Consider the following 26731-nt stretch of genomic DNA (forward strand, 5'->3'; position numbering starts at 1 on the left):
CCAAAGCATAAAAGGAGTTTGTTACAGGAAAACATGCAAATACAGTATGTGGATATTTTAAGCAGCAGTCATTATTAAGTCCCTTGTGTGGAACATTGTTTAGAAATCAATTCAAGTCAGATGTTTTCATTTAGATGTTTTTATTTACTGTAGAAGTTTTGATTCAGATGATTTAAATTAGTATAATTCCACTTATGGCAGACAACTTATACTTACTGTATCATTGAGTGTTCTGAATTGGAAGTACAATTTAAAGCAAGGTGCTGAAAAAGGTTTCAGATTGGTATTAAAATATAAATGTACTGAGGAAAGTTTCATCTTTAAATCTGTGTACGTTTATCAAAAGTGGTAAAATTGTGGATTGAAATTTTAACATTTCATCGAACCACAATTTTATATCAATTAATTGTTCTATTTGTTTTTATATAAGTGTCAGTCATGTTTCAATGTACTTTCCCAAAACTAGTCAGTTGCTTTTATAGCAACAGAATGTGATTCTACACAATGACACACTTTGAATTAAATAAATCACAGCCAAGCAAGTAAAGTCCAAGGATACTGTTTTATCTTATACTGTAACAACCAAATATAGTCATTTCATACCAAGAGCATAGTCAATTTATATCATAACATATTTTACGTTTGTTTGCTTAAAAGTACAGTATATTTTTCCTCCTTTTGGTGAAACACTCCACTTCACCTTGGACAGTAAGTGAATTTATTATGAACCTTGAAAATATACAGACTTTTCAGAACAACGAGTGCTCTTAATTTTTTTTCACTTTTGCATACAGTAGTTTTTCCTTTGTGGGAATAGTACAGTACATGTCAGACAAAAGACTAGCATCACTTTTTGAGGAAACTGTGATGATTACCTACTTTCCAGATACAGATTTTCAATTTCAATGAAAGGTACATTACCCTTTGAAACCAAAGTATGTAAAAATAAAGTTTATTCCAATGCTTAAAGTATTGCAGTTACTTGTATACTGTCTATTGATTTAAGCTGGTTGTAGTGCTTTTGAAAAACAACAAACAAAACCAAGCAGCAAAGAAATATACTTCTCCATAGATGACACAGGCAACAGTCTTCTGATACATCCAAAAGTACACAAAAAAGGGCAGATGGAATAACATCTTAATTCATTTGAAAGTGAACAGTACTGTATCTGTTTTGAAGCATGGTTTCTTGGATTACAACCAACAACACTGTAGAAGCAGAACCATGTTATAAATAGTCATTAAAATCTACAGTAATATGTTCTAAACTCCCAATGACGGCCTTTCTATTTTTCTCCTTTTATTTTATTTTGTTTCAGCATTCTGATAGCTAGGAATCGGCAAAAGGTATAAAAAAGAAATATATGTGAAGTTAGAAACACATTGATATATAGTACAGCAAGGAACAACAACTAACTCAAACCTAAGAGTGAAAACTATACAGCAGAAACATTTGGAAGCTGATTTTTTAAGTTATTCTTTTAAATTACATTTACAAAGGCAGTGCCAGAAGAAAGCCTAAGAATGATTTTACCACAAGTTTGGGAAAACCTTGTAATGTCTGTATACACTGAAATATGTAAATTGGTCCTCTTTAGATTTAGTTTTTTTTTTGTGTGGCTTTAATGGAATTTGTTGATTATATTGTGTCAACCTCACAACTATTGCAGAATTGTAGAAGAGTCTTTCATAAATATAAAATCAAACTTAAACAATGTTTCAGGACATCCTGCTAGTACTGAACAGAATATCAAAACAATAAATAAAGGTTTGGGATCTTAGTGCCACATTAAGAAACTAATTTTCTGGTTATCTAATCCTTTCTACAACCAACTATTTGTTATGTTTACCTTTTGCATTAAATTGAGAAGCAGCTTAATTTATTATGACTTTGCAGTTGTACAAAAGCAGTAATGTTAATAAAATGACTTGGGTACTGTTGCAGCAAGTTGTATTAGAATGGTATGACCTCAGGGAATACTACTCTAACAAAACTGCTTAAGAAAAAAGAGCAGTACGAAATAATCTATAATATCTGTCATTTTCTGGAAACTACATATTCGCCTTTCCATAAGTGTTACCAATTTTATAAAATGGGAGTTTGTTACCAATTTAGAAACAAGTTGTACAGAGCAGAAAAAAAAAATTGCCCTTGTTACAGTTTCAGAAAGAACTTTTAAAGATACAAATTTAATTTGTACCCACTACAAATTAGCTAAGTATACTAATGAAAAAAGAAGTCATCTAAGGGAATGGCCGTTAAATAACCAAATCCGCATTGAATAGTGTCACGTTTAAACACTTGACCTTGGGACTGAGTCTGTTTCAAGTCCAGCTCTCCTGCAACACCTGTTGCTTGAAGAACTTCAGGATGAACCCGAATGCAAATAACTATACATTATTTATTACTTATGTCATTTATCTTGAACAAGAGCATTGTTGATGGTTAAAAACGACGATAAAGTTGGAAACAAATAATAACGATGTCTGTTCTTCGCATGCGCCAGAAGATCCTTTAAATAACTTCAAGGTCTTTATCAACCGGCATAATGCATGAAAAAAAAAAATGTGTGAAGAAACGGGGATCTTGCTTGTTGTCGCCCTTTTTTTCTTTCTCTGTTTAGTTTGTCATAGTATAGAAACATCATTTAGAATCTAACATACTATTAAATGCGTATATTCTTGTAGAACTTTAAACCGTCAGATTGCATGGACGCTTTTTGTCGCAAAGACATCATAACGTAAGGATTCTGGACATTAATCAAAAGATAGCGGAAAAGGGAAAGAGACGGGTAATTCTCATAAAGAAGCTAAATTGCAGAGACGAATGAACTTTTTTCTCCACATATGCAAAAAAGTTAGCCACTATTGTATACTAGCTGTTTGCAAACGGTAGCTATATATATTGGATATCCCCCTACTATATTGTTTAAATTTGCATGTTTAAGTCCATATGGCTACTTCCTTTTGACCTGCTTTCTCAGCCCCGTTTCTTTGTGAAGGCTGTCACTGATAAAGAATCACTTGACTTGCTATAACAAGTTCAAAAGAAATCTGAAAATACTCAGTTGATCCATGAAGAATTGGAAAAAGGGACACCCCTACTGCTTCAGTTATCATTCCCATAGAGATAGCGATATTATTGATGGGATGGTTATGCTAATTTCTTTAGAGACAAACTTTTATTTTGGAATTTGTTCAAAAAAGAATTTCATACACATCAAACTGGAAAATGCAGCCTGAATTCCTAAACATTTAAGTGGAGGCATGGGAATCTGATTTTCATAGTGAATAATGACTGTGAACGACTTTTTTTTTGTAAAGGATGTACTGTCTACTGAAAATAGACGACATCAGTTTTATTCCATGAGCTTTTAAAGTAATCTTTAAATCCATTTTGCTTTAATGGGAACCCCTATCTGGAAAATAAATAAATAAATGCCGACTACACTGGAAACAATATTTTATAAACATTGTAAACTACCCAAACGGTGTTTGCTGTTGTTGTTTCCAACTAGCTTTTTAGCGTCCCCCATCCTGAAGGGTTTAAGTTCCTATAAAATAATCACACTTAATTGCCTCCACAGGTAGGTGGTCATGTTATTGGAGGGAATCAAAAATGAAAATTTAAGTGGTGAAACACCTTTTTTTTAATTAATTTGAAGAAGAACAGGGGGAACAGATTAAAACTGAATGCCAGTCGGAGTATTCTGTGTTCCATGAGCGCAATTCTTGTAGCTGAAAGCGCAATGGGAACATTTTCCTACCACGTATTGTATATGTAAAGTAAAAACGGTGTTTGTCAGCGGTCCCCTCGGGAGCTAATTTCAGCCCTGATTTATTGAGAATCTAGTTTTACCTGAATCAATGTTTAAAGTGTCCCTGTGGCTCGACATTTTGAATAATCAATCCGTCTGCATTGCCTCTAATCATGCGCATCACTGTCTTTCTCCTTTGTCAACCTTTTCAAATCCTTCTTGTTTGTTATCAACGTCCTAATGTCACATGCAGGCATATTCTTTAAAACAAGCTGTCTATTGGTGTATTTTGATACTTTTTTATTATTACCAAATCCTTTTCCCATAATTACACCACAATCATTATATAATCCCATAACAAAGAGTCTATTGAAGCTCTAGCTTTTGTCAACTCTGGGACACTGAATCTGTAATTGCATTATTCAGCTTTTTTTTCCTGAAGAAACATACCCCATCATACCATCCACAGGCGAACATTTTGTTGTGTGCTCTGTAGAACCGCATATTGCCTTACGAACAAAAACGCTTCTGAAGTTGTGCAGAAAAAGTTTTATGTCTAAATCGAAAAGCCCCTCAAAACACCTTTAATTTTCAAGTTGCTTTGGAGCTTTGAACGAGCGCGATCCCTGTAGCATCTTTTCCCATTTTTAAGTTTATTGCGGCGTGCTAATTTTTATAGCTAGCTACGTGATTAATTAAAATCATATTTCTACAAACAGATTGGCATTTTCTATTGTTTCAAAACAGCGCTCCTTCTAAGTAAGGCATTTGAATACAGCTTGTTCGTAAGGGAATATAAAAAATGCTCTTCACTGGACCTTTTGCGTTTGTATGCATACGATTGGCAACATAACTGGCTTATTTACATTAAATACGCCACAAGGTTACAGTGCAGATCAACGTCATTTTATCGCTGATTACTTCTCTTAAACGCTGGAGCTGTGACTGATGCTTGGGACGCGCTGTCTACAAAGATTTACCCTGGAGTTTTTTGGAAGAAAACAGACTTGAAATAGTTATCAGAAAAGGTAAGAAAGGCTATTTTAACTATCATATATCTTTACTAAGACAGAAGCGATTACTACATTTGAGACGGCAGGTATCAAAGCCTTATGATTCGCTGTGTGTCTGAATAACAAGACTGACAATGTGAGTGGGTTCTTAGAGAATAGGCAGATTTTAATAAGTGTGTTTACAGGAGCTCAAGGTCAGGACCAAGCTGCGCTGTGGTAAATGTTTTTTCAGTTGCTACACAGGGGAAAATGGACGATTAGAGATTATTCTGTGTAGGTTATTATATCAAGGGCTGAGCTTTTGGCTCATCAAAGCTAAATGCCGCAAGACCTATCTAGTTGCTGTGAATTATGCCGAAGACGACAATGGAGTGCTTTTTTAATGGTACAATGCATTTCACCTACCAGATAGGGGGAGTCCAAGCTGAAAGATGGAAATGTCTTGTGATGCTGGGTGATCAGTATCAATGAACACGTTTATCCTGAAAAGAGACAGAATAAAATAATACACTCTCCACTCGGGATGTGTTGGGTACAGTTAGAAGGGCATTCTGGAGTGGACAATCGTAACAGGTCCGAAGCACACTTTTCCCCCTCAGCGCAAGAAAATGATCAAGTCAATCATGTGGACATGCTTCATTATTCATTGAACACAATCTTTTACAACGCTTCGTTTACGTGCAGGAGTTTCTTCTACGCGTTGCTTTAAAATTTTAAGGTAAGAAGTGCACAGCTTTAGACTATTTTAGCCTTTCGAATGGGTTTTCTGGCAGCGTCTCTGCGCTTTTAAAGTCAGTTTGGACTATTTTTGTTCCTCTTAAACCATCACAGTGGGGCCTGTTTTCCACCGTGATTAAAAAATACAGTATAATTAAATATCCATAGCAGTGACGTTTGCATGCGGAGCTGTCAGGGGAAAAAGCAGAAAAATAATGAAAGCAACCGAGAAGCCATTGAACGGCGCTGTAGAACTTACTCCGAAGAAATCTGAGGTTCTTTTTTGTCTTTGAAAATCGTTACTTCTTAGAGAGTTAAATATTTAATTAATACTGCCTTAGATTGAAGCAAAAGTTATCATTCCCCCGCTATTAATATGATGTGCACCGGATACTATACTGCTGCTGAGGCGGGGGATAAAAACTTTCCTCTTTAGATTCTTCTTTGCAAACTTTCTCGGAATACCCCAAGGGGTTTTGTTCATGATTTCAGCTAACCTGAATACAGATTGTTGAAAAATTAGGATCAAAGTTATCTGGTGCATGCCATGTGTCAAAACTTGTGAGATGGAAGTGCCTGAGAGACCTGCCATTTTGTGCTGTGATCGACCTCTTATGAATAGAAGCCCTGCATTATGCTTTGAGGAACGTTATGGCATTCAACAACTAAGAAGTAAATGTCATATCAGGTTTTAAAACCTTTTATCAGGAAAACAATAACAAGAATATCGCTAAGGAATAAAAAAAACGAGCGAATTAGCTTCACTTGCAACTGTAGTAGCTTGAGGTAATGATAATGTTATTGGAAAAAAAGTTACAAGGATACGGAGAGTAACTACTGTATATCTTGTACGATTGAACGGAGAGAGCTTCCAAGACTGCGGTATTAATTGAATGTGAAATGACATGTTTAACAGAACCGGGGGTGAGTCTGGGGTTTTTAGCGAACCACATTAGCAATCAGTCCAGTAATCTCGGCTATAGCAAAGAGTAACGTGCGCTTTACTTTATTTATAAAGTAAAAAAAAACATACGATTGTTTAAACGCTATTATGTAACGTTATCAGTAAGTTTGTTAGGAATGAGGTATTGAGAAAAAAGTCGTAGGCGGGGCACATCACATATTTTATGAAAAGAGCTTTTCTTTGATGATGAATAGGATAAAATCCAGATTTCAACGCACCCATCTGTTGCAGTTTTACAAATAATAATTAGAAAATACTAAAACGTTGGGAAGTGACAGTTAAACTCTTTTTAATTCGGAACTTCGTTGTAGGATATGCAGGTGTTACACGGATCCTCCTTCAGAATAACCTCACCTTGAGTTAGTTTGGGGAACAGATCTCTTTTTAAAGATGGATTTTTTCTCATGTTGTGCTGCGAGGCTACTTGATAGCAACTTAAAATGACACAATGCTTGTAAGGGGATACTGCTCCATGCAACATTAAACAATGCGTATCTAATTGTTTTACTTTTGTACATCTTCCGCAAAGTTGAAATTAGATAACTGTTTTTTCCTTATATTCATTGTTAAAGGAAATGGACGAATAGCGTGTGCAGATGTATATGTAAATGGTAGTCATTGTTTAACGGTATTTGTTAGGCGGATATTATGTCTGTAATTGTGTCTCTGGGCGTAGACATTTTTGTCAGCTCTTCATTTTTTTATTTCGCTAGAAATTGCGATGGATAAGAGTCAGTTTAGTTTGAAAAGCTAGAAATGCCACCCTTGACCTACTATTTTTGAAAAATGCCTCCTTACGCTACATTATATGTACTTGATATAAAACTGTCTCAACATATTTACACAGCATTTACCTGAGTGTAACAACATATACAATATACAATTAGTTGCCAACAAGGATGCAGTGGTTTCTGAAGATAAATCTATTGAGTAATGTGATATGGGGTGGATAGATGTTACCAAACCCACTGTTATGCTGTTCTGAACCAGGATAGATAAATTGTGGGTTTTCACATTTTATACCACACTATTTATAAATTTGCATATTAACAGTGCTTTATATACTAAAGGAAAGAAAGTTAAAGGATGTGTGAAAACAAGAAATGTTGTTGTCCGGATGTGTCTGTATATCTATTCTTTATCTGTTTTTTTCTGGTTCTCATTTACCTAACCTGTTCTGCCATTCAACATATGTGTGAGAGATCATAGTAGAAAAAAACTTAACAGAATAATGTTACTGTAGTTTTAATTTAAATCTTATTATATTAAAGAGTGAACCAGATCACTTTTTATTGATATGTTATATATCTTGTCTTATAAGTGAATGCTATTGAAATATAACTAGGGTATATGCATAAAACATACACATGAATAACAATAACAGAAAAGAATGCCACTTCACCACATCTACGGCATTAAAGAACCCCTCTATATCTTTTGACACAAATAGGAAAACACATAGGTGCCCACAAATATAACAGATTGAATATCGGATGTCATATTTTACACAATTATAAGATATACATAAACTAATTCTTTAGCAGTTATCTTGAAACTAAACATTATGTTGCCTTTATTCATTCCATTGTAAACTGAAGATGCTGACTTGAACTAGTGCATGAAATAGGTAACTTAAAAAAGTAAGAAATGTACTGTACCTAGGCTACCTTTAACACAGTCAATCTGAAACCAGTGAAGTGCGTCTAGTGCAGAGACGTGATCAAACAGCCATTCCACACTTAACTGATTCTACAGACTTTAATTGGTTGAAATTGTCTTCCAGATGCACAAGACAATCAGGCCTCCATGGGGTGGAATCACTGGAAAGGCTAGAGATTAGTTATTAATTGATATGTGTAGTGGATCCCAACTGGCTGTTAAGGTGTAAGGCTTTTACCTATATGGACCTGATCTTGTCTATGCCCATCACACTAATTTGATAGCTGGATAAAAGAAAATCAGAAAAAAGAGTCAAATTTCATGTGTGCATTCTCGAAAGGAAATGGCTGCCTTAACACCCAAATCACAGCTGTATGTGAAGCATTAAGTCCTTCAAGTCACATACTATGACTTAACTATAAAATCTGTGTTTCCTTAAAAGTTTAAGGGACGCTGTTCATTTGAGCCATAAATTATATCATTAGAGAAGTGGCAGCTTGGAATTCCCCCCCAATATAGAATGTTTCAATAGAAAATTAACTACTATACTGCATGTCTACAATTTAAGGCAAGAGAAAGTGTAATGTGTACAATTCTGGATGCATTTTGGTAGTGGTGAAGTAACTGACAAGAATTTAAATTCCTCTGAGATGGGAAATCTTTTTTTCCTTGGTGAATCCTAAATGCCTCGAACTCCCATCCCCTATCTCACCTTACCTATTCACCAGAACTATTTGGATGGATGAGCGTTGCTTCTTCAACATTATAACCAGTTGTTTATTGTAATGTATGTATCACCCACCTAAGAAGTACGCCTTAAATGATCAATCAGAGAGCAATCAATCACAGCTGATAGGGATGGACTGTTGTTACTCTATTATGGTTCTAAAGGTAACGATCAGTCATCTTTCATTCTGTCTCTATTGTAAGAGCCACGGCATCATGATATTCTTTTGTTGTTTTTTTCGCAAGCAAAGATTATGAGTGCGGTTTCATACTGTTTTTCTTTTCTTTACCTTGCCTCTTATTTCAAATCACAATTGACAGTGATCGTGTACTTAGCAAATAAGATTTTTTGCTATAAAGTTCTGACATTCCATAATAACCCAATCACACATGGAGTAAGGAAGTGAACAAAATGGTATCACAGTGTAATAAGCTTAAATTAGAGATATTTAAGCAATTTAAGCAATCTCAGAGGAAATACCATACTACAGTTTTCACAAGGAACCTCTGTTCTTGAAATCTTTTCAGGTTGAGTTATGAGAAGCAAGGATTTGAATGGTAACTGAATAACTGCTGCTTGTCCTAATGATAAGAGATGCTTGAACTCAGTCTGTGTAACACACAGGTGTAGAGCAGATTAAATGTCTCTGTTTTGGGGTGGTGAGAGGAAAATCTTTTGGAGGAATTGATAGTTCTTGTCTTGGCATTAAAAGAATGTGAAAAATGTGTAAAGGGTATTTACAGTCTTTCTCTCTAAAAATATATGAAGAAAGGTAAAACTTTATTATAGACACTTGCAGCAATGCAGCTAAATAAATAGACCAAAGAAAAACAATTGTCATACAGATGTGCTTTCCATAGATGTCTTTAGAGTCCAAGTGCTGTATACAATTGTTAGATGTAAAAAATGTTGTAGGATCCTTGTCCGTTTTGTTCCCCTTATAGTTTAAAAAGTAAAGACGGGATAGGTTAGTCAAAGCCGTTTCGGTGTAACTCTCAGTTTAGTTATACCAGACTCGTTTCTCCCTTTCCCTTGAGTTTACAGAAAGATCAATATGATCGCCAGCCTGAAGAGCTGGATTGATGTTGTTATTTAATAATTGAAGGAGTTAAGTTGGAACCATTTGCACAACCTTGAAAAAGATAAGCAGTTAACAGTCTGACCATGCCATTTTTCTAGATGAATGGCTTCTAAAGTTTCTTCAGCTCCCCACAAAACTCCCCAGAAAAGATTTACTTTTGATTGATGGTAGTTTTTTTTAAACGTATTACTCTGATCAATTTGGATATTTCTTTTAAAACAAAGAATTTGTAGTTTATGAAAGAAATGTCTAGTGCCATAATAAAACCTATTTTTGTGGTTGACAACATTTTTTGTCTTTGTTAAAGAGGCCAATTTGGATTTAAAATATGTAATACATTGTGTTTAAATAACTTGCTTTGATCTTTTGAGGAGCACAAATTACAGCCATGTCATTTTAGACAAGAGATTTACGCAAATAGGCAAGCACGCATCAATCACTGGATTTAAGTCTCAGAATTTTGCCATTTCCTTTAGAGTCATTCTTTCTTGAAATAGGACTGAATACATGTAGTATTGAAACAACTTTAATTAAGGGTGTGTGATTGATGAGGGATCAGGTAACAGCACTGTTCACTGTTTTGTTAACCATATATCCCCAGAAATCTTTTGCAGTTTGCAACCAGTTGCCATTACTGCGGATTGTCTGCTTTTAAAGGGTTTCTACAAGATGGCTGTTTGAAAAGAGGACACTGCACCTTTAATTAAGATCAAGAGGTTTCTGAAAAGGATGGAGGCGTACCAGTTATGTTGCCTCGTAAATCTGCCCAGTGCAGTATATTGTATTGAACTATTACAGTACACTATTATACTGCATATTCACTGCCTCTCCTGGACTTGATTTGCATAATTGGATCTTTAATGAAACTTGCCTTGTGGAAAAAAACATTGCAGGGAACAAAATTTTGTTGAGAAGTTGTGCTTCCTTTTAAAGGATTTGAACTTGCTGCAAAGTAAGTGACCTGCACCGTACATCAATAGCATAACTACAAATAGGATGAGAAGTGCTTCTGAAAGCTGTACATTCCTAAACTGGTCTCACGGGTTATTACTACAATAGCAGGATTTTTTTAGCCTCAGGGATTTTAGGTTTTCTGTCTACACTCATATCGTATACTTGTTACACAAGGAAGATGAGTCTTTTGTAGACTGCAGTGTGATCATCTTTTAGACTTCTTCTCTTGCAAATATTTTGACAATTTCTAATCCAAAGCAGTTAGACTTGTAGAGTATGGTTATGATTCTGTTTTAGTATAGCATTTTAGCAGTTTTTTCCATCATGGATTATATGTCAGGGGACTACATGTCAGGAGTCAGGAGCAACATGTGCATAATTATTAAAGATTGTTTAGAATGTTGAGGATGCTTTTTTATGGGTAATTAAATTATACTTGTTTTTCTCTTTTTTTCTAGCAGCAGAAGGTTAAAAAGCTGATATTACCGTTTTCAATTAAATGTAAGTGTCACAGTAAATGAAATGTTATTTGTCCTGCAGTTTGGCTAGCTTTGAAGGGCCTATCATTAAAAAAAATTCTGGCATAAAAAGTGACATCGCAAAAGAGGATCCATTTAGAAGTGCCTGCATGAGAGGCCTGTAACTAGGGGGTGAGTGTTCCTAATCGAGCTCAGAGGTTAAACATGGATATTAACAAAACTGATTATTTTTTTATCAAGAGACAATATCAAACAGCCAACACATCACTGTTGTAGAAATGTGGGAGAAGCTCACATGTCAAAATGTTTCACAGGTGAGTATTAGATATAAGAGGGGGGTATGGCATTAAGTAGCATTCTGCTGCTGTTGAGCTAAAGCAGAGTTGTTTTTCTTTTTCCCTAGGCATATACAGTAGTTGGAAAGTTTTATCACAATGTAAGGATAGGCAGAGCTTCCAAAGGTATGTTTTCAAGTGCATATTTTAATTTCATTACAAGAGGCCATATCTTTTACTGCTATATTGTTTTTCTGCCCCCTGTGGACAAGGCTCTGCCTGCTGTTGATTCTTTCAGTAATGATGTCACTGTGATAGTGGAGAGCAAATGTCTCCTGATTCCACCATTAAACGCCTGGTTGATTTGGCTGATAATGATAGCATTGGCGTCTTTCTGCTCCGAGACAGATCAAGCCCTATGAATTAACATCTCCTTACCAGAGAGGGAGCTTGATCGTGTAAAAGGATGATGTACTTAATCGTATCTTTGGACTGTTCTGAATAAGCTGTTACAGACTTCTGTATTTGTGTTGATAAAAGAAGGTTCAGTATTAATATAGATTGTAATAAACTTCACTGTAACAGTATATTGAACATTTTTTTTTCACATAGCATATGAATTTCAGTAAAGTGGGAAAATCTGGATTTCTGGTGTAACATGAGTAAATCTTTTTTTTAAAGGATTACCATTTTCTATAATTTTGTAGGTTCTTGAAACCTATTTCTTGACATACATTGACCAGAAAAAAGTGTTCATGACTTAAATTCAAGGTAGTTTCTTGCTTGCACATTTGAACAGAAACCAACCAGTTTACCCATGCATTGTAGTTTTTTTTCCTCCTTTTTAATTAGGTTTCCTATCCATTTTACTTGCAGAGACATGTTTTTTTTTAAAACTCTGATGACATACATTTTGAAGCTATATTTGAGAGCAAAGTCTTTTTGCGTAGACAGATACAGTTACTATATTGCTGTTTTAAGTACTGCTCTAGCAAAAACATGAATTAGTACATTTATAGAAATCAGCATTCCAAGATTTTAACACAAAGGTAGGGGTCACCTACTGTTCCAACAGTACAATAATGGCATTTAAATTCACAGAGCTGTTAAAAAGTTATTTTTAAATTGATCATTTTCTAAAATATTTGTACATCTGTGACATGTACTATTTGTCCTCGAGCCTAAGGAATGCTTCCTAAACACATTTCCATGTGGGATTCCAAAGAGGTCTTTTAGAAAGCTTGTATCTTAACATCATTAGGTCTATGACAGTCTCCTTTTGGAAAAATAGGAATAATATACTTGTGCAAGAATCCCATTGGAAAGTTCTATTATATGCAGTCATGGCAGTGATAAATTATTCTTAAAACAGTCATTAAATCAGAAGTTTATTTACAGGTATAGCAGAAAAGCACACATCAAGGATAAAGACCAATGATTTAACAAATAGTGACCTTTCTCTTACACATGTATTTTAAAACGTAAATAACTTCAGATTCATCATTTCGTTTTACATTTTATAATGTGTTTCCTTGCTATGAATAGATAAAAAAAAATATTGTGATTCAAACTGTTTTTAAATAAAGTACCAAAGTGCAAGTGTCTGAAATCTACACTGGTACCTAAGAGACTGATGTTCAGATGAGCCCCCTGTGTTCCATGAACGCATAGTGTTAAACTTTGGTTTGTCAGCTGCATATAAAATACTTTTAACTGTAACTCAAGGTATGAACAACTGTAAATAGTACTTACTTCAGGGAATTTGTTTTTATTTATACATATTATTAGGGAGCTGAATTTTAAAAAATGGCTTTTTGAGAATAGTCCCTAGATACTTAACTACCACACGCACCTTTTAAGTCTTATTTGTGTTACTCCTCTGGTTCTTTTGCCGTTTCTTGTGATATTTTTATGAATTCGGTGGGGTTTTTATCTTTTAATCTTGATCACCTAAAACCTTTTTTAGTTATCTGAATACAAGGTTCGCTTTCTTTCATCTTTCGGTTGTCTTTTTTGTACCCGTTATAATTGGCAGAAAGATAGGATAGAATGCTGTGCTGTCTGTAACACGTTTCCTCCTGTGTTAGCAAATGGGACTCCTGGTACTCTCTGTTTGGATGGGAGAGCTTGGGTTGTTGCTGTATGTGGGATTGGTAGACCAGTAGTGACCCTCTGGACCAGGATCTCTGTAAGGTGATGGGGGACAATGCACTGTAGAAGGTGCTGAGACAATAAACAGAGCTCCTGACTACCAGTGTTCATTGAAGATCCTATGGCCTTTATTGTAGTTATATGGGTATTAACCCCTGTGTCCTGGCTAACTTTCATTTAAGTCTTGTTCTGTCTTGCCAACCGGAATTTCTCCATAATCCAGCTGGTGAGGTAATTTTGAGGAGTGCTGTACTTCAGTGGTGGATGACATAGGACCTGTCCAAAATATGTGGAGAGACATTGATATCCTTGTGGATTGAAAGTGCTGTGTAAGTATGTTTTAAAGCCCACAAGTGTTAGAAAATCCATGTCCATCCAGTTCCAGTCTTTTAGTATAGATAAGAAATGGAGGAAATAGTAAACCAGGGTATAACTTCAGCTAAGTAATGTTGTTTTGGTTGTACAGGTCATGAGCTCATCTTCCATTTACAAAATGTGTTGCCACACTTGAAAGTTTACTTACACATAGTTTTCTAGCTGTTAATATGTAGAGTTAATCTGCAAAAGGTTGAAAAAGTGCTTAGGAAAAAACAAGACTATTTGATAAACATAATAACAAGTAAAAATCAAGGACAATATCAAGGACCTTGCGTGTACAGTACTTTAAGGCAGCAAGTCAGTGCATGTTTTACTTTTTATGGTGCAGCATTTATATTCTCTTATTTTAAAGTCTGCCAGGCTTAATCTAAAAGATTTACATTTTACATTAGCACAAAAAATTTAATTCAGGAGAACTTCAGTTCAGTGGCGTTCCAGATTTCCACGCGACATGACCTTTGTGAAAACACCTCATTCCTTGGATTTAACTACGTACATCTGTATTGATTAGGCACCTTGCAGTGTCTAGAAATTTAGAGTTCTATGGTCTTAAACCTTAACTATTTATTATTGTAATTGAAAGTCAATGTTTAATCTAGTGCAGTTTTTATTTGATTTATTCTGTTATATTTTGTTTGGTTTTGTAGTAATAGTTTGTATTTGCTGCTGTATCTTACTTTAAATTGTATAAAATTCCTCTTGGACAAGTGTTTTTTTTTAAATAAAACTTTGGCCCTGCTGTAGACTCCAGTCAGTTTTTTAATGCAGGAACACATTTCAAATTAACTGAATTGTAATAACGTCACTTAATAGACATACAGTATTATAGTTTAGGCATACAACCTGATGAATTCATCTTTCCAGACAAGGATACAAATGTTCTTTTGTGAATTTAGTTCATTTAGGATTGTGGTTTAACAGGCATTTTAGGTTTTACAAGATGTTCTTGTACCCGTGTTCTGTGAGAAATACTTAATTTGACCATAGAAGCATTTGGTTTCACCTCCCTTGGACTTTAGTGCTCTTTAGCTGCATGTATACATTGTTTTGCATCTTCTAGGGTCAGTTTGCCACTGAGTACACTATTTAATAAAGAGGTGACTTTTATTTGTCATGCATTTCCCTATTTTCTCTTCCTTTTCTGGAGGCTGCTGTTCTCTTTGCTGTTGTTGTTGGTGGTTAATCTGGAAAGTGATCTTAATAATTGAGGTTCAGTCTCATTTCTGTACTATTTAATCAAACTGCATAGTTAGTAATGAGAAGATGAAATTGCATTCTTGCATATAGATGCTACAGAGCTTTGAAAAGAAGGGGAAAGGGATCAGCTTCTTTGGAGATACATAAATAGCTTTTCAATATTCATAATTTAGGAAGCAATAATAGTATATTTTTATTATTGCCAATAACATTAATAAAACTAGTGCTTGAGCATTGCAATATTTAAAGCAGGTTAAGGCACTGGCAAATTTTCGACTAGTTTCAAATTTTATGTTTGGAATGCATTGCTTTTTAATTATGCGGCTGATTAATTTTACAGTTTATTTTCCATTGATGTATGCTCTCAAAACAAGTTGCAGTGCAAATACAGTGTTAAAGGAATGAGAAGAACCCCAGCAGACTCTACAACAACCTCCACCATGAGATGCTTATTTCAGACCAAAATGTACGAGGCATCTTATGATTTTTGAAGGGATGCAATTCTGACATGGTGTTGCAAAAGTAAGTTTTTATATATAAAATACATATAGGAGAGCTGACACCATCTCAAATATATTAATTCATGTGATAAAGTACAGTAACTATAGGGGCACCTTCTTCCCAGAGGAAGCTTAAGGCTGCAGGCAGCTGTGCCTTAAACTTGGGTTCACAAGAACTGATGGACTTTGAAAGCAGGATAATAAGAATGGGATACTTGTAGGTGCCAGATGGTAATGTTCAAGGCAGTGGATATTCCACTGTTCGCTGTCAACAGAATGACTGCCCATTTCAAGCGAAGCCATAAGCTGTTTTTGAAATTCCTGGATGCTGAGTAACAGTCATTTTATACAATAAAAACAAATTTAACAATTGACAGTGTAGACAATAATGCAGAGCTTTCAACTCTGAGACAACTATAAGACCTTACCTTGTGGCGGGTGACACAATACTACATATTCACTATAGCGATAATTACAAATGCTGCGGTTTCTGTCTGACCATGTTTTTAGTTGATGAGCCCACGACCTCAACATTCTCTAGGGGAGATGCCTGCTTGTAAGAATGGTCATTTGCGCACAAAGAGTGGAATATTGATAAAAAATGATGCCCCATGCTATCCATTCAACTCAAAACAGATTGAGAATCAAAGCAACAAAGCTTGATCAATGTCTTCACTGGCCACGGTACTCCACAAAGCACCTGCTGTCCTTAAAATCTCCCGGTGAACTCCATCAGAGAAGTTCGTAATATAGGTTCTGTGCCAGGAATGGACTGATAGACCCAAATAATACTGATCTTGTTCACACAGTTTATGATGGAATTATAAAGTATTAATGCCACCCGTTTTGCCAGTGCCACAGATGATTCCAGAACAAATTTAGGTAACTGTTTATTTACACAAGTGCTCTCTCTCTCGTGTTGTCTCTCTCTTTCATTTTTAATTTAACCAAAATGCTATTCAATATTATTTCATAATAATTAAAAACAGATGTCAGTATACATACTTGTTTTATGTTTTACTGTTTGATGTAAATGTTCGATGAACTCGATCGAGTCAGCTAAGTTTAAATAAAACAGATTGCCACCCATGATCAGATTGTGTGGTAACATTAATATGTTAGGGACCTCTGAATGGGATTTTTTTTCTTTATTTCCCTCGAAATGTATTTCTACGTTTTTATGTTGACTTGTACTAAAAGTGAAGAACAGGGGTATTCCACCTCAGGTCACAATTAAATTACATTTTCCTGGTCTTTGTTCCCAGAGGAATTCCTCTCAGCATTATTATATCTCCAAGTCTTTTGGCATGAATCAGCTCTCTGACTTGGGAAGTGTCCAGGGTTAAATAGTCTGACTGCTCTGGTCAAGACTGATTAGTCCTTGCTGACCTAGTGGATAAAGGGAGTCCCTCATGTCCATTGTCAGCAAGAGACTCAACAGCGAGCAGTACCACTGGAGCTCATCTTTCACAAGCTCTGACATTGTAGGAACACCAACAGGGGCAAAAAAATGAAACTTTTATTTAAATAAACCTTTTGAAGCCAAAACTGATAAGGTCTTTTTACTTGTAAGTTATGAAGCCTTCTTTAGTATTGAAAAACGTTTAGTCCTAAAGACATATTCCCACATACGGTATAAAGACAGGTATTATCTCTAAGCCTGTGTACACTAAGGTGCTCCTCTTATTTTGGGAAAAAGAAAAAAATCCCCAAAACAATGCTGACAGTGTTTGTGATCAAGACATATGTTCACTTTAGTCAACAGAGTTACTCTCAACACCAGAGACTGAAATGTTCATTCACCTGAGAATTTAGGCGTTGCTTTCTTCTGAGAAAATGCCAAAAAAAGTGCTACTGTTTGACCTTTCATTTCTACAAACTCTTCACTTAACATTTTGTTCCTTTTTTTTGCTTGGCTGAAACTTGTTCGTAACAGGATGTTAAATATATAGTGAAAAGAAAGATTATGTCTATCTGGTTGCACTATTCCTTGATGTATGCGCCATGTCACAGTGCCATTGTCTCCTGGGTAAAGAATGATAGTTCAAATACCTACTATCTCTCCCCTGGTGCTCCAAATGCTCGGCTTTGAAGTTTTTATAATCCATCTGTCATCTTCGAGCAGGGAGGGCACATGTTCTGTACCACTCAATTACAGAATTTTCTTTGCCAGCTACAATGAGACAGGAAAGAATAATATGGGTAGTTGAGAGAAATTTTCGATACACTGCATTCCTTGAATTTACACAGATGCCTATTCCTGAACATAGAAATAGTGTGTGTTTTTATGACTGGGATGCCTAAAATACTTTCTGCTTTTGCAGTTATGAGTGCTATTGACTGATTATTGTTTAAAGACAATGATTTTGATAAATTTCAGACTAAACTGCCAATCTTCTCCTAAAAATGCGAACTAATTTAATTTTATTTGATATAAATATTTATTTGAAAAACATAGGAATGAGAGAATATGAGAATATGAATTTTAATTTATTATTCCTTTTTTTTCCCTTAAAGATGCATGCAGAATAGCATTTGGTGTCTGTTTGATGTGCATTCTAATGAAGTTTGTTGCTGTGCTCTGTGTTAAAATCATCTTTAATTAGACTCCTCGTACTGTATTTCAGGTTTCTAAGCTAAAGAAATGTAGGGCTCCTTTTTGGAGAACTGAAAACTTCAGATGCAGCTGCTTTATAACACACAACAAATGATTTCAAATCTGAAACATCTTTTCATACGGATGAAAAAGAATTAATTGTCTTAGTTTTTTAAATACCGTTGTTAGATGCTTTTCCTTTTTCTTTCGTAAACAATTTACATAGAGAAGATGAAAGATTGTGTTTGGAACAAAAAGGAGAAATCTGATAACCCTGGTAGCTTCTGAAACTTCAATATCTTAAAGTAATTGTTTCATACAACTTATATATCTTCATTTATCGTTGAATAATACATTGGCCTTTTTATAAATAAAAGTAGCACCCATCTGCTTCTTGAGACACTCCTGGCGCCTATTCATTGCAAAAATAATACTCGTCCTAATGACTTCCACATATTTTGAAATCTCCCTTTTGAAATTGGTCTTGGCAGATTATTTGCAGGTACTTGAGTTGCATCTGTTTGCAATTTTGCAAATGTGGAAGACTTTAATGTGGAGCACTGCGAGAGGGCTATTTTAATCCTTGAGTAACACTGGCTGTCATCAAAAACCACATTTATCTTCCCGAAGGTAGTTGGAAATGTTTAATGTTAAAAGACAGTAAAAGGTCAGGGTCAAGGTGAAGGTTTCAAGTATTTCCTTCTCCCGACACCCCTGCTGTTGACACTGTACAGTACATTTGAGTCTCTTTCGTTTTAAGTCTTCACCTGAAAATACCCACCAACAAGAGGATGTTTTCTTGATAAAAGAAGTGATCAGGAGACGAATAAAGCTGAAATAATTGTGACTTCAGTCCTATTATTACTACCATGTGGCTAGCAGCTGACCAACTTAAGCCGTTTTTCTTTAAACTGTAATAATGTACTCTATTGTCTCACACAGGATATTAGACATTACTCTGCTTTGAGAACTGTAATTTTATAGGTGGCTGTAATTACATTAATTGAAGGTGGTATTAAACGTGATCAGTTTCACAAAAAATTAAAAACTCAAGAATTAAGTTCTTTATTTTTTATAATACAAGGGGGGTGCTGGGGGAGGAATTATATTGAAAGTGTATGCCTTGCAACTTTCTCCCTGTTGGAAATGTTTATTTGAACAGTAAGCTCATGATTTGAATATTTGTAATCCATGCTTAAATTTACAGGCCAGATGAACTTTTTGGCACAGGATTGCAGCCATAAGAAGGATTTTCTCAAAGCTTTACAAAATTTTAAGCCATTTGCATGGCTTATCTAATTTAAAAAAAATGTTTTCCCTTTATTTATTTTTTTTACCTTTAAAAAATTACATTGTTTGAGTCTCTGCGTATCTGTATGGAATCTCTGTGTTTAAAAAAGGCCTCAGGCATTGCTTGAGAACATGGGGCAAAAAAGAAGGGAAAAAGTGCAAGATAACCATAACCAGGGAGGGTTTTGTCCATATTTAATTCAAATGAGATTACTTGATATTGACTTCTAATGCTAAAAGGCCACCCATCTTGGAGCCACAGCAGCTGATGAAGCGAGCAAGCGAACGCTTTCTTAAATGATGCTAATCAGTCCAGAGAGGCCTGGCCTCTATCCCCATCAGTTTTCTGTAATTCAGATGTGCTGATAACCTGAAATTAAATGTGTCAGTATGCAGGCTTGGAATGGGGGGAAAAAATAGTAGGATCAAATTAGCAAAAAAGGAACATTTTTCCATATGTATGATGAATGTAAAGATGATTTAGTTGCAGTTTTATTTACAGTCTGAATTAAATCTGGTGGCACAATGATGCACTGATTATGCAAGTTATTTTAAGCAGGTAGTTTTTGTTAAATATGGAAGGGAAAAAGAAGAAGGCTGATTCACAGCACAGCCCTGTTCTTCTGAGGCCTTGGCAGTTAACACTGTGAAGAACGGAGCTCTTTCAGGGCATTATATAGATTAATTTACTGTGCCATAGGCTTCCAGATACATTTCACAGGGGAATGGATATCTTGTGCCTGTTAGCTAAGGGGACTAACGTCAAGGCCTGGGTAAAGTAAATAGTGACTTCTGGGGTGGATATTTGTGGATTTTGGTGAAATTTCCATGAAGTATACGATGTGTGTTTTAAATGTGCATCATCTGGGCTAATGACTTGGTTGTACTGCTTGTTTTCCCAGTGGAAAATGTGAAATGTTTAGGGCACTTTTTCATCTAAATGAATCCCTTTATTTAAAACAAAGAACAAAGACTTCCTGCCTCACCCCCTTCTTAAAAGTAGAGTAAAAGTCCCCATATTTTGTTTGAAATTGAAATATTGAACCTGTTTCTTTGCAGTCAGTAGATTTCACCTCCTTCATTAACTTTCAATCTACTTTTATTTAACTTACCTCTTCTATACATATGAAAAGGAAACGAAAAATAAGGAAGTGGAAACTTCCACGTTAACTAAATCTTTTTCCAATGCCAGCGTAAAAACAGCGAAGTAATCTGACATGAATAAAATCTCGCCTAGCCAGACGGCAATTAAGAAAAATGACAATTCTTTTTTTTTTCTCCCATTCCTGTAAGAAATGTAGACAAGCTATGAATCTGAAATCTCCTAACTTTGTCTGCTAAAAAGAAATGGTTGTTTTTTTTTTATTTTCAAGCTGTGATTGTAACACATTCTTGTTTGGCTTATTCACATCTGTGTATAGATTGTTAAAGCAAGAACTCTGCTTAAATAACCTACTTTTGTCTGACAACAGAATCAGTTATAGAGGTGCATATATGCAGAAAGCTATTTGGAAATGCATCCTCGTAGTTGTCAGGTTTTATTATGCAGGAAGGTGTCATGTTTGTAACGAAGCTGAGTGCAGATGGCAGAGTGGAAGAAATGGATCACTAATTTTAACAATGATTAATGAACAGAGATGGAAAATGAATTACATCGGACTATTGGAGGCAAGAAATATTTTTGTGAAAATGTTACTTCATCTGCCAGGCTGTTGTCTGCAAATTATTTTCTGAGATCCTTTGTATAGTCAACACTTGACTGCTTTTCCCCATTATTTTATAGTTTTTCTGGTTAAGTACTGCACGTTATATACAGGGCATGTACAGTATTATCAATAGAAAGAATGTAAATAAGGCATAGGGTAATCTTTTCAGATTTAGAGTTTGGCTACATTTGAATTACATCCCTACAGAGGTTCTTAAAGCTATAGTATTTTGATACGAAGACTTTCCAATGTTTCACTGGGTAGTGCATTACGTGTAAAATTAGTTCTGTTAGTGTTCTAGTGCAGTTTTGTCTTACAGTAACTTCTCTTCATCTCTGTATTGACATACCGGCTAATAATAATCTGCTTTGAAAAAAATTGTTTACTGTTTCTTAAGACTGAAAATCATCCACACTTTTTTCATACGTTTTCACATTTCACGACATTAGGTGACAGAGTGAAGCTATAGCTTAAGGTTGAATATATTGCTGGAGTTGATAAAATTCATAATTACCATTCTGCCATCTCAAACAGCCCTCAAACTGTAAATACAGAAGAAATGTGGTAGCATGCCATAAATCGCTTTCATCAAGATTAAATGAAAACAGGAGTTCATTATACATTTGTTATAAGCAAAGACGCCCTACTGTTTCCTGTGAGAGAGCTCCCTATACGTGCTTCTAATACGAGAGGCAGAAATTAAAAATACAAGATAATAGATATATGTGAAATATTTTGAATTTAATTATGCTCCTGATGGGAAATACTTTAGGAAAACAACTTCTGGAACAATGTGTGCAGCGCTCAGGTTACATAGCATATGCTAAACACTCAGAAAACATACACAATGCTTTGGTGAACAAGGTAGGGTAAAGCTCCTGGGAGCCAATTTAGAATGTGACTTAAGGCAAGCATGGCTTTTTTGTGTCTGTTTCTTTTGGCACACTATTGAAATAGCAGTGGTGATTGGAATTCCCTTGCAAGCACAAGGGGTGGCCTGCATTGAGACCAGCATCTGTGCAGAGTTCTTGCAAATGGGAGGCCAACTGAAACTAAGTTACTAGGTTACGCATTACTTTAAAGCTAGGATGTGCAGTTCACATAGTTTTACTGTCTTGCTTATTTGTCTTGTATTATGTTGTACCATACAGGAGTCTTTTCAAGAAGGATCATGTAACATGTTTGCTATTTTTTTTCTTTTTTAATACTTTCAAAAATGTACGTTAAAAATGTGTCTTATTTTCCAGTGTTTTAAGAAGTAAAGACAAATATACAGTATACATATGTACATAGAGGTCTACATATGCAGACAGTATAAGTGTATGTGTGAGAGATTAAATGCTTCAGCTATGTTTGACAGGTAAAGATGAAGGAATGTGGGATGAAAGTGAAATGATGTTTGCTTTGAAGGAAGAAAGTGAAATAGTGTTAACGATAGGGCGTCTCAACACTCAATCAGAAAGCTTTCAGTGATATGAAAAGTGAGTCAGTGGCAGCTTCAGCATATCTTGCCCTGATGATAAAAACTCTTAAAGACAATTGTGGGGGGAAAAAAAGACACAGTAGGGATTGTCTGTACTGTATGTCTTTGTATTTTGAAAACACGAACTACTACTTGAGCTGTACTTCTCTGTTTTCATTTCAGTTACTGCTGAAAATAATTATTTTTAGAACAATCTCAGAAGACATTTGGTTATTTTTGTATTGAAGTGGGAGAAACCCCCAGTTATGATGCCCTCCTCTTTCCTTTTTAATTCACCTAGGGGAAATGTGGAAATCATCCATTCACAATATAGAATAGCTTCAGCTGTTCGGCAGCTTAAGCACAAAACTGAACACAGCATATGGATTCCAATTTTTCATCTGGCTGTTTGATACTGTTTTCTCTCACTCTTTTTAGATGTATTTGTGTAGAGGAAGGAATGTAAGGCGGCTTAGGCAACGTTAGCTTAGCTGTTACAGAAAAGTCATATTAATATTGACATTTACAAATTCATCGCTCATCCAAATGATACTGTTATGATAAAATTGTTAATTTTGCGGTACAGAATTAAAAAGGTTTTATGTAGGATTAGAATGTGTTTTTACGCTTTAAATGTAGAATATTTAAAACATAAAAATGTGAATAAAAGTTATGATAAATCCAGAACATAGGAAGTTGACTATAAGTGAATTTGCCTGAAACAGTGCACTTCATGGTTTGTGTGACATACTTTCAAACTGGCAATTATTTTAAAACTATTCTGTGAATTTCCTGGTTATTCTGCCTTGTTTACAGTGACTTGTCTACCCTCGTATAGTAATTGTCTGTATTCTCGAATGTATAAACATAATTCAGAGAGTTGCAGGTATGGATTACTGGCATTACAATTGATAATTTAAATAGGAGGATATTAAAGTTGTCTGTCATTTTCCTTTTAGCTGAAGTAAACAAGTGGAGTTGAACTTTGCAGAACACTGTCACCTTACTAATCAGGAACTGGAATCTGTATCACAACACTTCATTTACTTGATAGACAAAAGAACAATTGCGCTTGAAGTAATGTGATTTCTAAATAAACGCCGCCTGTCAAAAGAGAAATGCATTTACTTCAAATGTAGCTCAAGGAGACAATTAGCAAACAGAGGTGACACTGTAAACAGGTGCACCCATTATTCCCAAAGCTTGTGGCAATATATTCACATCTTTTAGACTGATGGGAGATCATGTGACAGTTTGGTGAATTATCTGTCTGCATCACCAGACTGATGAAGCCTGCTGCAGTTTGCACATCATCTCAAAACTGCTACTTAAAATTATATGGAAAACGAAACAAATTATAGTTTGGGTAATAAAGGACTTTCTTCAGCATTGTATTTAGATAGTTATTAACAGTGTTTTTCCTGCAGACTTTTATTTAAATTCTAAAACAGCAATGTCCTGTATGAGGTCAAGTCAGTTTGTAAAAATTGATTGCTATAAGTGCTAATCAATGAAACCTTTTCTCTGGCAACTGCAAAGCTATAACATTTTATTAAAAAAAATGGAGGCCTTTCCTATCTTACACACAACTGATATAGCCTACAGTATTCATAACCAAAAGCTGAAAACAATAATGTTTTTTTTCTTCAGCACATCTTAGCCTGGCTTCATTTTGAACATTTTCAGGCTAGTATTGCTAGAAAAGTCTGATTCTTCCTGTGAACAGAGTAAAACTGAATTTGTGTTGCAATATTTTTTAGGTTGTAAGCTATAATGATGTCAACATTTGTTAATGCATAAATGTAATTAGACTTTTTTTCATTCCTGGAATTTGTTTATTTCTAGAATCGTTTGTAGATTGTTCTTGTAATGTAAGATACATATAGCAATTTTTTTTATACAGAATCTCAGTATTTCTACATATGTTTGAACTTTAAAAAAATTCTGGTGACAAATTTCTGAATCGTTTTGGAAACATCACAGAAACACATGCTTCTGGAGAACTGCTTTTGATCAGGCATAAGTGAATATCATCTTTATATAATCAATCTTTTTTCAATGTTTCCCAGAGTAGACTCGTGTGCCTGAGGATAGAGAAAATTAACTAATTTTAAAACTTGTGAAGGCAGATATCATTGTTTCTTGCTTATCCCTCCCCTCCCAAAGTAATAAACTTCTTTTAGTAACTTAATTCATTAATAATAATTAACTTAACATTAATACTCAATAATTGATATCAAGAAATGGTTACATCCATCCATCTTTCCATTCTGGGAGCTGTAGTCTATCCTGGCTAGCAACAGGCGCAGGGTGGGATGCACCCTGGACTGAACACCAGTCCATCACAGGGCAGACACACAGGCGCAAGTATGCAAAGCCAGGGCCAGTATTCCCAGAAGCCAAAATGTCTTTGGACCTTGGAAGGAAACTGGAGCACCCAGGGGAAACCCACACGAGCATGAGGAGAGATATACAAAACGTCATGCAGATAGCACCACAGGAACTAAATCCCGTGATAACAACTGCACAAAATGGATACAATGCAATGAAAATGAAAATGTATGTTTCTTTAACTGTAGACCTTGTTTTGGAAATAAAATATTCACCAAAATGTGTGTTAATTTTAAGGCACAATAGAGGATGCAGTAAGATGTTTCTTGACAAAAAACATGGTCTGTGGGCTCCAGGAGTACAAATTTACATTCTTTGGTATTTTATATACAGTACCATCACAATCTGTACAAATGGAAATAATTTTATCTGACTCCATATGTCCTCTAGAAACCTTACACTTTAAATATTATAGAGTACACTGGTTTCGCTGCCATAGCTGATAGATGTATCAAGGTGTTTGTGGTATTTTGTACGTATCTGAAGACATACATTTACGAGACCCTTAACTTGACCATTACAAATAAAAAAGAGGTCACGGAAAGTTACAGATAGTTATGAAACTCGTTAAACATAGACCTTTAACTTATTACTGCTGCCAATGTCCTTTTTAACACAACAACAGCACAATAGTAATAAGACATTTTTACATTGTATTATTATGTATGTATTATTACAGAAATATAATATCTGTTATCCATTGGCAGTACCAGCAGGTGTAGTGTTTGCATTAGAAGCAGTGATAATGATAATAATTGTTTTAAAATTTTTTATTGCAGAATAATTATTTAAGAGATGCATATAGTCATCAGTGTAATCAGTAAAGTGCGATTACTGGAAATCCACTGGAAAGCAGATGGTTGTCAGACTTTTTTTTTTCATTTTTAACTATCGAGATTATAAAAGCATGGTAGGAGGACAATTGAAAGGACAAACTATAATGATTAAAAAAACTCCACAACAAACAAATCAAAAACACATAACTGGGTATTTTTTCATTTTTCCCCAACATTTGGACCCAGGGCCATTAGTCTGACAAAAGCAATAAAAATGACAGAAAACCACAGCAAGACACAAAAGATATACTAAAATTGAAAAACAACAAAAAATATATGCGTGGTGGTATAGATATATAACATCCATTGTCGGCAGCTAAATGACAAGCATTAAGTCTTTTATTATTTTCCATTTTGTTTTAAGTATCAAAACAGTTTACTTCCTTGGTTAGGAGCACATATCTCGCTGTATCTTTTATGACTGTAAGGCTTTTAATGACACAAGCCTCCCATGTTCTAGGGTCGGGTCTGATCAGAACAGGGAGGATGCCCTACATTCCGAACTAATTGTATAATTGGAGAGCTTTCTAAACGAGCAGCCCTTCACAGTCTGCACTTCCAAGCTTTCTTCCTTCAAAGCAAATCACAAAAGACCAT

General features: G+C 35.1%; 1 protein-coding gene across 5 annotated transcripts in view; it reads left to right on the plus strand.

The window, feature by feature from the left end:
• Positions 1–4228: 4228 nt before the first annotated feature.
• znf536 (zinc finger protein 536) overlaps positions 4229–26731 on the plus strand; it is a 172701-nt gene continuing 150198 nt past the window's right edge. The window contains exons 1-2 of one of the 5 annotated variants that reach the window (XM_088613646.1): positions 4952–5489; positions 11756–11813. The gene's annotated coding sequence lies outside the window, so the exon portion shown is untranslated. Of the gene's footprint in view, positions 4787–4951; positions 5490–11347; positions 11375–11755; positions 11814–26731 lie in introns of those variants that run through there. The other 4 variants (XM_088613647.1, XM_088613645.1, XM_088613644.1 and 1 more) reach the window with 4 other exon arrangements.

This window comes from Lepisosteus platostomus, chromosome 20 (assembly GCF_059453375.1).
Source record: "Lepisosteus platostomus isolate fLepPlt1 chromosome 20, fLepPlt1.hap1, whole genome shotgun sequence".
Taxonomy (NCBI): domain Eukaryota; kingdom Metazoa; phylum Chordata; class Actinopteri; order Semionotiformes; family Lepisosteidae; genus Lepisosteus; species Lepisosteus platostomus.